This window comes from Canis lupus, chromosome 14 (assembly GCF_011100685.1).
Source record: "Canis lupus familiaris isolate Mischka breed German Shepherd chromosome 14, alternate assembly UU_Cfam_GSD_1.0, whole genome shotgun sequence".
Lineage (NCBI taxonomy): Eukaryota > Metazoa > Chordata > Mammalia > Carnivora > Canidae > Canis > Canis lupus.
The window spans coordinates 56,995,876-57,008,386 of NC_049235.1; the positions used below are offsets into that span (position 1 = coordinate 56,995,876).

Below are 12,511 nucleotides of genomic sequence, written 5' to 3' on the forward strand. Positions count from 1 at the left end.
GTCATCTACCATTCGGAATTATATTTCAATGTGACTATATTCTAGACAGTGCTAAGGCTGTTTTGTAACAAGACCTTGGGATGTCTTGTCCTGAGAAAAATGCAAATGAGAGAGGAGACAAAGACAACTGAGAGGCCCTGTGCTGTCAGAATACAAATCTGGCCAAGGAGCCCTGTGATCCTTATGCGTATCTCACACATTTCTGTATAAAATATACAGTGAATACACATAACAAAGGAAGTCCAGAGATTCCCTTCAGACAAACTCAAAAGGAAGGAAGATTTATTGAATAATCGTGAAGAACAAAGAAATCCCAAAGGAAAAACAAAACAAAACAAAACAAACAAACAAGAACTGTGCAGAGGATTTCTAATAAAAGAGACCTAAAAAATGAACTTAACGGCCTAGGTCAGCCTGCCAAAGTTCAGAGCTGACTCTTCCCACTCTGCCACCCAGTCGTGAGGGACAAAAAGCCAAGAGCCCCTCTGCAAAATTCAGCCAGCAGGGCCTTTGACGGGTTGCCTCTCCTCTCTCAGAGCCATCTGGGGCAGGAGCCACCTACTCTGGCCTTCTGGGGACAAACAGAGCAGCGGGCATCAGCAATGGTGAGGTATCAAGAGAACACTTCAAAGAGCTCATCCCCCAAAAAACCCAAAACAAACAAACAAAAAGAAAACCCCAAAAACAAAGAGCTCATCCCCAAGCACGAACTGCATAAACCCGGCATCCCTTGGCAGCGACAACTACACGACCTCCAGGAGTAGCACGAAGGAGCCGAGAGGGTGGTAATGGCCAGAGGTCAAGCTGCTGCCACTGGTCTCAGGACATCTTCATACTCTTAAAAAAAAAAAAAAATTACTGAGGACCCCAAAGAGTACGTTTTAGAGGGGTTATGACTATTGATATTTCCCATTACAAATTAGAATGGAGAAAAGTTTATGTGCTATTTATTTAAAAATGGCGATACCTGTGTCTGCTAACATAAGTCTATCTTAATGGAAAACACCTGTCGAATGGCAGCCTCCGCCAACGTCTCATGCTTCAAGGCCACTTGCTGCGTCTGTGAGGAGGCCAGCGCTCTGACCGCTCGCTCTTCGGTCAGGTTTCCCCAGGGCTGTAGGGGCAGCAGAGCAGCCCTGCGGGTGAAGGGGCCCCCCCAGGCCACGACGCAGGCCTGCCTCCCGCCCCGAGCTCAGTCGGCCTCTCCAGTAGGCACCAGGGTGTGTCCAGGCCTCCGTCCAGGCCTCCGTCCAGGCCCGTGTGTGCTGCCCCTGCGGGACCGAACCACTGGGGGAAACTCAGGCAAACACCTCGACGCTCTGGCTAGAGTTTCGCTGTGAAGATAAAGTCTTTCCGTTCTGACACCAGAGTCTCATGTCTTCCGTCCGCCTCCGTTAAACTGTGGTAAGCCAATGCGCCACCTTGCAGGTGGGGTAAAGCCTCAGACCCTTTACGGTTCTTGACAGTCACAACCCCCAAAATGCAATGAAAACAGCAGTGTTAACTGCTGTTTGCAAATCCCTAATGTCTGGCTTAGTAGGAGAAAGGTTCCCAACTGATTCAATCCTCGGAATGGGTGGTCTTGGTTGACATTTATCAAGAAAAGGTGGCCTCACACGGACATGCAGTTGGAAAAGAGACAACTCTGTTCACCTCCTTTACAAGGATCTCAGGATCCCAGTGGTCCTTGGACCACACTTAGAGAACCAATGATCTATGTCTATGCAGCTCACCGACTACATTAAGATAATTTTACTACAGAACACCGTGTTTACATGGCTCACTTATTCCACACACTTCTTGCTCCGGAAGATGAAATTATGAATAACTTTGAATTGATTCTTTCCCTACTGTTATTGTTGCTTTTGTTATTTGCTGGTTATTATTTATTACAAGAACTTTCTGAAAAATCTATTTATCCAAATAATCAACCTCTAAACTTGCCCTCATCAGAGTCAATAGATCATTCATCAGGCTTATCAAAGGTTGTTTATTCTTCAAGGCTAACTTCAAAACCATTGCTGGGCCCATCCAATCCTAAACTATTACTTCATAAACTTTGCCCAATCCTAATCAGCCCTCCTACCACATTGAAAGACCTCCATTAAACTAGACTCCACAACTCTTGCAAATGCCCTGCTTTTCACCTCCCTTTCCTGAGACGCTTTCAAAACACTGCCAATAGAGTGGCCTCCCTTTAGGCAATAAGCAATTCGTTGGTCTTCCTTTATATATAGGTTAGTTTGGTAGTTTTTATAAGGTGTTGTTTGTTAACAATCTACTTATGTAGATCACTGCCTCTCCAATAAATGGGTCTCTGTTTTGAGAACCTAAGCCTCAAGTGTGCTTAACACAATGTTTCCTGCACACATTAGGAAGAGGAAGTTCTGGGGTCCTTTATTACATGGAGAAATCTTGGTATTCAATCTATCATTAAATCATATAAAATTAGGGTTGTCATATCTAGTGAATAAAATACAAGACACCCAATTAAATTCCAATTTCAGTAAAACAATGAATAATTTTTTAGTAGAAGTATGTCCCAAATATTACACTGAGGCATCTTGTGTTTTATCTGGCAACTCTACATAACACCTGTGCTATAGGACTTGTGTCCCTACTTTAACCACACACGTTCTCCATTTGCTTTTATTTATGATCTGGTAAGATCCTAATGACTTTATAAAGCCAAATTCAATAATTACCTTAGGGTCCTTCCTTTAAGTTGGTAGGCAAATTACAGATGACGTATGAAAAGAACAAAATTCTAAGGTAGTCAAAATTCTCGCTCTGTCAAAGAATCCTGAACCTTCTGTTTAGATCTTTGAGCACTCGATTTTAAGGCTTCAGCTATAACTGGAGGCTAGAAAGCTCTCTGTAATGGTAATGTGAAGCTGGATTCAAATTACACAGAGAGAAATTTGTGAGACTGAAGACACTACACACAGTACAGAAGAAAGTAAGCTGAGAAGCAGGTAAGCAGAAATGATATCAAAGATGAAATTATTATAATAACCAATGTCAAAGTTTTTCATTTTTAATAAGCTCTATATATTTGAAATGGTACAATCCTTAGTCTTAGGATTTTGGGGCATAAATGTGTTACACTTAATGTTCAATCGCGTGCTGATATCCAACATTTGTTAAGACCATCCAACGTTCAAGGTGGATGAAGAACAAGAACAATCTTCAAACTATTCTGTTATGGTCCCTATGATTTTGCATAATGAAAGCTTTTTAAGAATTAATTTTTTATGTATGAAGAGCGTCATGACATAAAGAAAAATATACCAGACCAAGAGGCAGAAGATTTGGACATTTTAGTCTCAGTCCTACAGCTAATTGGTCCTTTAACCTTGGGCAGTTTGGTTCCTGTGTTATTTTGCCATAGTTACAATAACAAAATGCTGTTGCTTAAACAGCAGCAATTTATTTTCTCACAACTGTGGAGATAAAAGTCCTACATCAAGGTCGTTGGCAGAGTTAGTCACCTCTGAGTCCTTTCTCCTTTGCTTAGAGATGGCCATCTTCTACTTGGGTCTTCATATCATCTTCCCTCTGTACATACCTGTTATGAACTGAATATTTGTGTCCCCCCACCAAAATACATATGTTGAAATCCTAATCCTCAGTGTGATGATTTAGGAGGAGGGTACTTAGGGAGGGGATTAGGTGATGAGGGTGTCGCCCTCATGATTGGGATTTATGCCCTTATAGGAGACCACAGAGAGCCTTTGCCCCTTTCACCATTGAGGACATGGCATAAAAATAGCAGTCTATGAACCAGGAAGCTGGTCTTCACCAGACACCAAATCTGTTGGGACCCTGACCTTGGACTTCCCAGCCTCCAGAACCATGAGAAATAAATTTCTGTTGTTTATAAGCCACCTGGTCATGATAATTTGTCATAGCAGCCCAAGCAGACTAAGACCCATGCTTATGTTCAAACGTCCTCTTATCAGGACACATTTCATGTGGAATTACCCTCATGAACTCAATTTAATTTAATTACTTATTTAAAGATCATGTCTCCAAACACAGTCACATTCTGAGGTACTGGGAGTTAGGACTTCAACATACAAACTTACAGGGACACAATTCTGCATATAATCGTTCCCCTTTCTGATAAGATATTGGAATTGATCATTCTAAAGTCTGTTCTCACTCTATGACTTATATAATAAATATGTATGTTCATATATATTTATTTATGTATATTTATATAATATATGTATATTATGTGTATTTATTACATAAAACCTAAATCAGATTACCTGTTATACTTTATAGACTACAAAATTAAAACTAGTGGGTATAAAGCTCAAGAAAACTAATATTCATCAACAGAAATGTCTGAAATCATACCATTACAATGTTAATGAAGACCACAGATGGTAAACGTTCATCTGAATTTCAAATAGTTGTAGCTTTTCGAGTATAGTGAAATGATTCAGCAAAATAGGCACGGTAGGAAAAAAATGCAAATTGTCTTTCTCTTATTCCAGTAGGACCTAGGAGGACATTCTGCAAATGTCTGTTGAAACTTCCAAGGACTGATACCATCAAAAGGCTTTTTACCCAGGCTACAAAAACTATTTAAGTCTAGATAATACCAGGGTCTATGGTTTGAGTATATAGCAAGAGATTTGTGATTGCACCTCTTGTTACTTTCTTTTTATTTTCCTGTAAAGATTTTACAGCTAAGTTGATAGCATTATATGTTTTTTTTTTTTTTCCCTCAAGAATCTTTATTCTCATATTCACCCTGAGAAACTCAAGGGGAAAGCCATCCGTAACTTACTTCTCCACTGTTGACTCAAAGCCTCCATAAACTCTTTAGATGCATTTTGGTCACAGCCACAGAACCATGAATGCCCTCAATGAGACATGATCGAGACCAGTGCATCATGAAATTGGTCACACGGAATGATCTGAAGAGTACCTTAAGACTATTTAGGCCTCACTTTCATACATTTAGATTCGGTAAGTCTAGGATAGAACCCATGCATAAAAATTTCTGACAAAGACCTAAACCTCAAAAAAAAAAAAAAAAAAAAAAGACCTAAACCTCTGACACACACACTCCCCACCAAGATTTTTATGTGGCTGGCCCACCAGTGTTTGGCAATTGTTGACAAACCCTCCATCTCTTAGATCTTGGAATCTATTGCAAGACCCCATCTTTCCCTGAAGCAGTGAAATGGTTTGGTTTTTACTCTCTATTGCCAGAGATACTCTGCATCCCACAAGTCAAGAACCATGTATAAGGGGATGGTGTTGTGAGGGCAGGAAGATCCATCTGTGATATTCCAACATGTTTAAAAGATTCTCTCATAATCAAGGAACATTAAGTCCCCAATTTAGTGTCCTAACTGCTTATATGAATTTGAAGAGAAAAGAGCGAAGACTATTCTCTTGCCCTGGCCCTTCCTTGGGGTGCCTTTTCTCCACCTGTACCACCCACTTATAAGAAAAAAATCTGCAAGATTTTGAAACTTAGTGAGCCCACTGTCTCTAGTTCATCAATACAGGTTATCTTTGCCTTTGCTGTCAACTAGGTTATTTTACAACACGGTAGATGTAGGAGTTAATTGTAGAAAACTGTTAGCAATGAGACCAATTTCTGGACCTAGAAATGCAAACTGTGTCCAGTAGAATGCCATTGATTATTGCCCCCCTGTGAATATTGACCAATTTGGCTAGCTTGCACCCGTTTGTAAATATCAACTCGGTGTTCTTTATCTGACAATAAATATTTGGTACTCTGAATTTTCATTTGACTGGTTTATAATATCTTAGTTGTGTTCTCATTAATGAGTGAGTTAAGTAAAAATTTGACAGATAATAAGTTGTATGAGAATCATGCCCATAACCGCATTTACAATTTATCCTTTAACCCCTTCCTTTATTAAACATTTATTGGCTACATATTAGGTACCGTATTTGTCAGAATAGTGAATGAAAGAGACACAGCCCTTGTTTTTTGTTTTTTTTTTTTAATAGAATATAGAGTTTAAAGAGAGGAACATAGAAGTACACAGGTTCTAAAGGAGCAGGCAATGATAGTCCAGTGTCTTTGTGGTGGGCCCCCTTGGATATAGTCCCTCAAGGATCCCTGTACAATGCTCATCTGCTCTTATGCTGTCCTCCCCCCTTGAGTATGGGTTGGATTTATTGACTTGTCTCTAAGGCATAGAACCAAACAGAACAGAATAGATGGGATGGCGTGTAATTTCCAAGACTGAGTTACAAAAAACTATAAATTCTAGGTTGAGCACCCTTTCTTGTTCTCTTGCTTGCCTGTCCACTGTCGTGCTGCGAGCTGCCCTATGAAGAGTCTCACGTGGCAGAGAACTGATGTCTCCAACCAACAGCCACGTAACTGAGTGTGGAAGCAGATCCTCCCTCAGTCAAGCCTGAGATGACTGCAGCTCCAGCCAATCCCTTAACTGCAAACCTGTGTAAGACTCCGAACCAGAGGCACCTGCACTCCCTACCCATAGTTATGGTACCCTAATGGATGTTGTTGTTTTAAGCTATTACACTTTAGGGTACCTAGTTGGGCAACAACAGATAACAATTATAGTCTTTTTCTTGGAAAACCATTAGAATATTCTATCACAGATGCCCCAGGATGAAGCACAAAGCTTAGGGTCAGGGTAATATTGTTACCTTGTGGCCTAATTGTCCAGGAATTAGTTATACAGTATCCAGGTCTAGGTAAACCAACACTGGAAATTGCAGACACAACAGCACAAGCATCCAGAAAAGAAAAACAAAACAAAACAAAACAAGATCCTCCTGCCAGAGGGGATCTACTGTGACAACAGAATCCTAATAAATACCTGAGAAAAATAACTCTAGCAAACAGGAAGTATTAGTTTGTGATGCTGTATAAATCATGGAATAGTTCTTTTTAAAAATTTTCGTTAATTTTTAATTTTTTGGAATAGTTCTTTTTAACTCTTCAAAGAGTCCCTGGCTTCTTTGAATGCCATGATTTCTCCTTCGATGTTTTCCTACCCTGGTCCCCGTATTTTTTTCTCCTTTCTTTTGATCTTAGCTGTTCCATATGCCATCCCCTTCTAAGAAGTAGCACGGACCAGTATGAGAATTTGGTAAAAGAGAAGCTGGAACCAGAAATGTCTGAGTTTAGTTCTGTTACCGATTGTAGAGCTTCGGGTGAGTTACTGGATCTATAAGCAGGCATGAGAACGTTTACCTTTCAGAGTTGCCATGAATCTACCGGCTTCAAGATTTGAAGCAATGCACTGAAGGACCAAGCACACAGTAGGGACACATTATTATTATTATTATTATTATTATTCCCGCTCTCATTGTTTTTAAGACTGCTCCTACAGTATCCTCCAATATATTTCATTAAAAATCCGTTTGTTGTGCTATGTTTAACAGAAAAAGACGTTCCAGATCCCACCCATATGCTTATCCCAAGATCTAGAAAATTCTATTTCAGAAGAAATATTGTTTCTTCGGTGCTAATGCAGAGGAAAGGCTGTTTGTTTGTTGGCATTTGCCAAGTAAAGTAGATGCGGAATGTCCAGGAAATTTGTCATAAGGTGACCCACAAGAAGGCAGCCCTTCTGTGAAAATAAAGTTAAATATGAAATAATTGATCAACGACTCAAAACGTCTAAAAATCTTTGAACTAGGGGGCACCTGGCTGGCTTAGCTGGAAGAGCATGTGACTCTTGATTTCAGGTTCATGAGTTTACTAAAGGTAGAGAGTACTAAATCCATAAATAAATAAAGTTAAAATATACATTTTTACAAAAATCTTTGAACAAAATTCAACAATGTATATTTGGTTGCCTCCTGAGTAGAAAATACCAGAGAACCAGAGAATAGGAAGGAAAGGGAAAATTGCTCTTAACAGTATATTTGTAGGTAGCTTAAAATTCTTTGTACTATATATAAATATTACTGAATCAGAGTGTTATTAACTAAAATGTATGCACTCTGAATGATATGAACATTGCACAATTAATCTTTCCTCTTCAGTTTTATTATTCCCAATATTTTTTCCCCATTTTAGTAGAAGAGAACATTAATTCCAAACATTCTTTCAAAAGTAGTACAAGGGGATCCCTGGGTGGCTCAGCGGTTGGGCGCCTGCCTTTGGCCCAGGGCGTGATCCTGGAGACCCAGGATCGAGTCCCATGTCGGGCTCCCTGCATGGAGCCTGCTTCTCTCTCCTCCTGTGTTTCTGCCTCTCTCTCTCTCTCTATGTCTATCATAAATAAATAAATAAATCTTTAAAAAAAAGTAGTACAAGTATCAGTTTTATACCCCATAGAGACAGCTTCCCCCTCTCACAGTTTTACTTCCATTTTGACTGCACATTTCACCCAGTTTCAGTCACCTGTGCTGAGGAAGGAATCCACCTCTCTTTGGTCTTCTCCTAGAGGAGAGTAAACCCTGAGACTTCCCACCATCTCCTGAGCCAACTATTTCTCATTAGCTATTGCGTTAGGCCGTTCGCCCTACGTTTGCACCCAGGACACATCTAGAAGCATTCTTGTTCTCTCTTCACCTCCAAGAAGGCGGCTTGCTGGGACGTGAGCTGCCCTCTGATACTCTGTCCTCATCCTTGGACCATCCCAATAGTTCCTCTTCACTGAAGAGTCAGAATAAGGAATGAGGAGGGGGAGACACACTTGACAAAACTTAAAATAGAAAAAGCCATTATAATCGTCCTGAAACCCAAATAATCAGCGTAGTTTTCAATGAGCTTCGGGTTCTTATCTCTGCTGGGTGGCGAGTGGAAATTGTGCATCTTCAGACGTGCTGAAGCCATCACATCCGACACTCAGACATGACAAAACAAACATTTTCGACTGAGACAAAGCAAATTAACTCCCAATCAGCCAGGACAAACCAAAGATTTTCCACCTTTGCTAAAAAAAAGAACCAAATGAGGCTCTCATGCAATAACAGGTATGGCACTTGTGCTGGAGGGAGGTCTGTTGGTCTGAGATCTGCTTCCAGCTGGGTGGAGAGCTGAGAGATCCTGAGACGGGGCGACGGGGAGCCATGGGGGGTGCCAGGCCTCCAGCCTCCACTTCTTCACAGCCCTCTGCCTTGGCGCCGGGAATGTGCAACCATCTCCGCACTCAGTTAGGGGCCCTGTTCCTCTTTGCCTCTTTGCTGTTTCCCACCCCACGTATATTTTTCCTCTTCTAGTCCTTGACCTTCCATTTTATTTTAAGATTTTATTTATTTGTTTGTTTGTTTGCTTATTTATTTATTTATTTCAAAGAGAGAGAGAACGAGTGGTGGAGGAGCAGAGGGAGAGGGACAAGCAGACTCCATGCTGAATGAGTGCAGAGCCCGCCTCGGGGCTCAAGTCAAGAGTCAGACACTTAACCAACTGAGCCACCCAGGAGCCCCTTGACCTTTCATTTTAAATTCGTTAACCTCACGGGCTGTTTTTATTTATTTTTGTTATTTTTTAAAGATTTTATTTATTGATACATGAGAGACATGGAGAAAGAGAGACAGAGACACAGGCAGAGGGAGAAGCAGGTTCCCTGCAGGAAGCCTGAAGTGGGACTCGATCCCAGGACCCCAGGGCCAGGACCTGAGCAGAAGTCAGATGCTCAACCACTGAGCCACCCAGGCGTTTCTCTAATTTTATATTTAATCTGGTCTCTCTTAATAGGTATGTTTTTTATTGCCCTCCTAGCTGGATTTCTGCTCATTTTACCTAACAAGCTGTGTGACTTTGGGCAAGTTACCTACTCCTTCTGTGCCTGCCTCTCCTTGCTATAAAATGGAAATAGCAATGGTCCTCACTCATTGTGTTATTGAGAGAATTAAATGAGATAGAAGAGTCACCTTTCTTAGGACAGTGCCTGATATGAAGAATATATGTGGCAGATGTTATTTTTATCATAAGTTTTGCTTATTTTCCTTCTTTCATTTTTAACTTTTAGCTTATTTTATTGCACTTTAATGTTGGCATTATCTTAGATCTTTTTCTTAATTTCTTAAGTCATTGTATTTAATTTTGTCTACTGTTAGCATTCTCTAGTAGTTTACTTCAAGTACTTAGGACTATCCTTCATTTGGGTTTCATTGACCCTCTTTGTCCTCCCGTTTCTTCTTTTTGATTAAAGTCAATAGTGGTGATTTTTAATGACCTGTCTTCATTATGGGCAACAAGAAGTGAGTCTACAGAAGTGGTTACCAAACTTTAGTGTGTCTTAGAATCACCTAGAGGGCTTGTAAAACACAGATTGATGGCACCAGCCCCAAAGTTTCTAGTTCAGCGGGCCTGTATGGTGTGGGACCCAGATGATGCTAATGCTATGAGTTGGTGATCACATTTTGAGAACCACTGGTCTGGAAAAGTAAGAATAGGGGATAGAGTCCTTATTATAATCAGGAAAAACCCTTCCCCTGCATCCTAGCCCATTTTTGCCATGCACTCGCATGCTTCACTGGATTTTCTCCAATACATTTCTAGTCCCTGCTCAATATGAACTTTTTCCAAGGCCAATAGCCTCCCCCCTCTGGGTATGGGTCATTGATTGGCCGAAAAGTTTGCTTATTAAAATATCATATCCAAAAAAAATACATCACACCATTCTCCTTTAGAGAAAATATGTAACTCAGTATCCATGGTAACCAAAATATATAATAATTGGTTTTAAGGAAATCTTGGCAATTGCATTGTAGGAGAGAAGACAAGGGAACCTCATACCCAAAAACATGAAGTTCTGGCCTGACCCTTGTGGGAAGCCAACAGTAATGGGGCTCTCAGGGGTCCCACAAGAATCCAGGAATCTGGAAATCAGAGTCCTGTCACTGCTTTCAATGTATTCACCTCCAATATACTTTGGGGAGAATAATGACAGACAACTAAAACCTAGGCAGTGGCCCATCTTTGTCCCCTCCTTTTTCTCCCCAGGATAACTGTTTCCCTGTAGTGGATGCAGACAATCCCATGCATGTTTGTATAATTTTATTACGTGTGCCTACTAACAATATATAGTTTTGTGTGTTATAGGATATTTATATACTTTGTATCTTTTTTCACACTCTCTGATGATGGTCTTTGTCTACATCTACATCTCTCATCCTGTCCCCAAACCCCTCATTCTTCCAAATTCTGAGAGTACAGGGATATGGCTGGGCTGGGCTTTTCTAGGCTTTTTTCTTTGTCCCTAAAGAGTATAGGATGCTATTCTGCAAAAAACTAGAATCCCTCAAAGAATACTTTATCAAATATGCATCTAAGCCACACTGGTAACTCTGACAATTCCCCTTTTTTTGCCCCAAACTGCCTTGACAGCTTTGTCAAGCTGAGAGAATGATATCCCCCTTGAAAGGATTCTTGCTCAGTTATTAAATAGTCTTCCTGTCTTCTCCCTACCTCTCACACGCTGCCATCTTGAACATACTGCAAAGACTCAGAAAGTGGGAGGGAACGTAGCTTTCTCCAGATAGAGGGTCTCACCCACTGCCTGATTCCAGCCATTTCACCAGCGACCCCCTAACCCAGTGGGGACTAACGGTCAGTCAGAAATCCTACAGACTCATCCCCAATCTTGACTCAACTGGCTGGATATGGAGTGGACCTCTCTGCAGGAAATGGCACCCTAGCACCCGGGGGCCAGAGCTACGCAGCACCACCAGTGAGTGGGGGTGGTCCTGGCGTACGGCCTGCATTTTCCAGAAATCCTCGTCTGCATTTTGGCTGGTTGGGACCCCGACAGTAACGTCTACAGAATATTGGGGGCTTTTAATGTCCGTTGCCAGCTAGGATTCTGGATTTTTCATTAACAATTTCTCTATGTTTAGTCTTTTGGGGCTTTTAATTCTCTAGCCGTTTCCTAGGGAGTTGCAGCTAGATCCATCATCCTGACCGCTATCAGTTTTATGGCTTCTGTTGAAAATTGTCTAATGCATTAGGAAAGAAATCTTCTTCTGTGATTTTTGCGCTTGTTCCCCGGCAAGCTGAATATCTGATGTGTCTTCGTGTTGAAGTAAGCATATGATTTATCACCTAAACTGGAACGTGTTTTTGAGAGTGACAAATGCTAAACCGCTCGAGACGCCAGCACAACAGAAGAACCATGGACAGTCTAGACAAACCAGATGCACGCTCACGGTCACCCGCTGAGCGTGCACATTCCCTCCCCCAAAGGAAGCTTCCAGAGGACGCTTTCGGCAAACGGACTGCGGTGTCACCCCTGCCAGGACCATCTGCTTGTGTTTGCAGGCCAAGGGAGCCTTGAGACTCGCTAAGTCACACCAAGTATATTTGGGCACATGTGGGATCTGTGGTCCAACTGCCTGCGTTCCTGCAGTGGAGAAATCTGTATGAATCCACGTTATAAATAGAAACTTCATTATCCGCACCGCGTGTCTCTGTCTTGGCTCAAAACGCAGGAACTTCCATCAACATTTCCTTTCTCTAAGCAAAGTGTTGGAGACTTTGACAAACATTTCTGCCTTCTCAGAAATGCCAAGGGGAAAAAAGATCTTC

The 12,511-nt window shown here is 41.3% G+C and overlaps 1 non-coding gene across 1 annotated transcript; it reads right to left on the reverse strand.

The window, feature by feature from the left end:
* Positions 1-9,556: 9,556 nt before the first annotated feature.
* TRNAR-UCU lies at positions 9,557-9,639 on the reverse strand. Its single transcript has one exon. It is a non-coding gene; the product is annotated as a tRNA-Arg (tRNA).
* Positions 9,640-12,511: the final 2,872 nt, after the last annotated feature.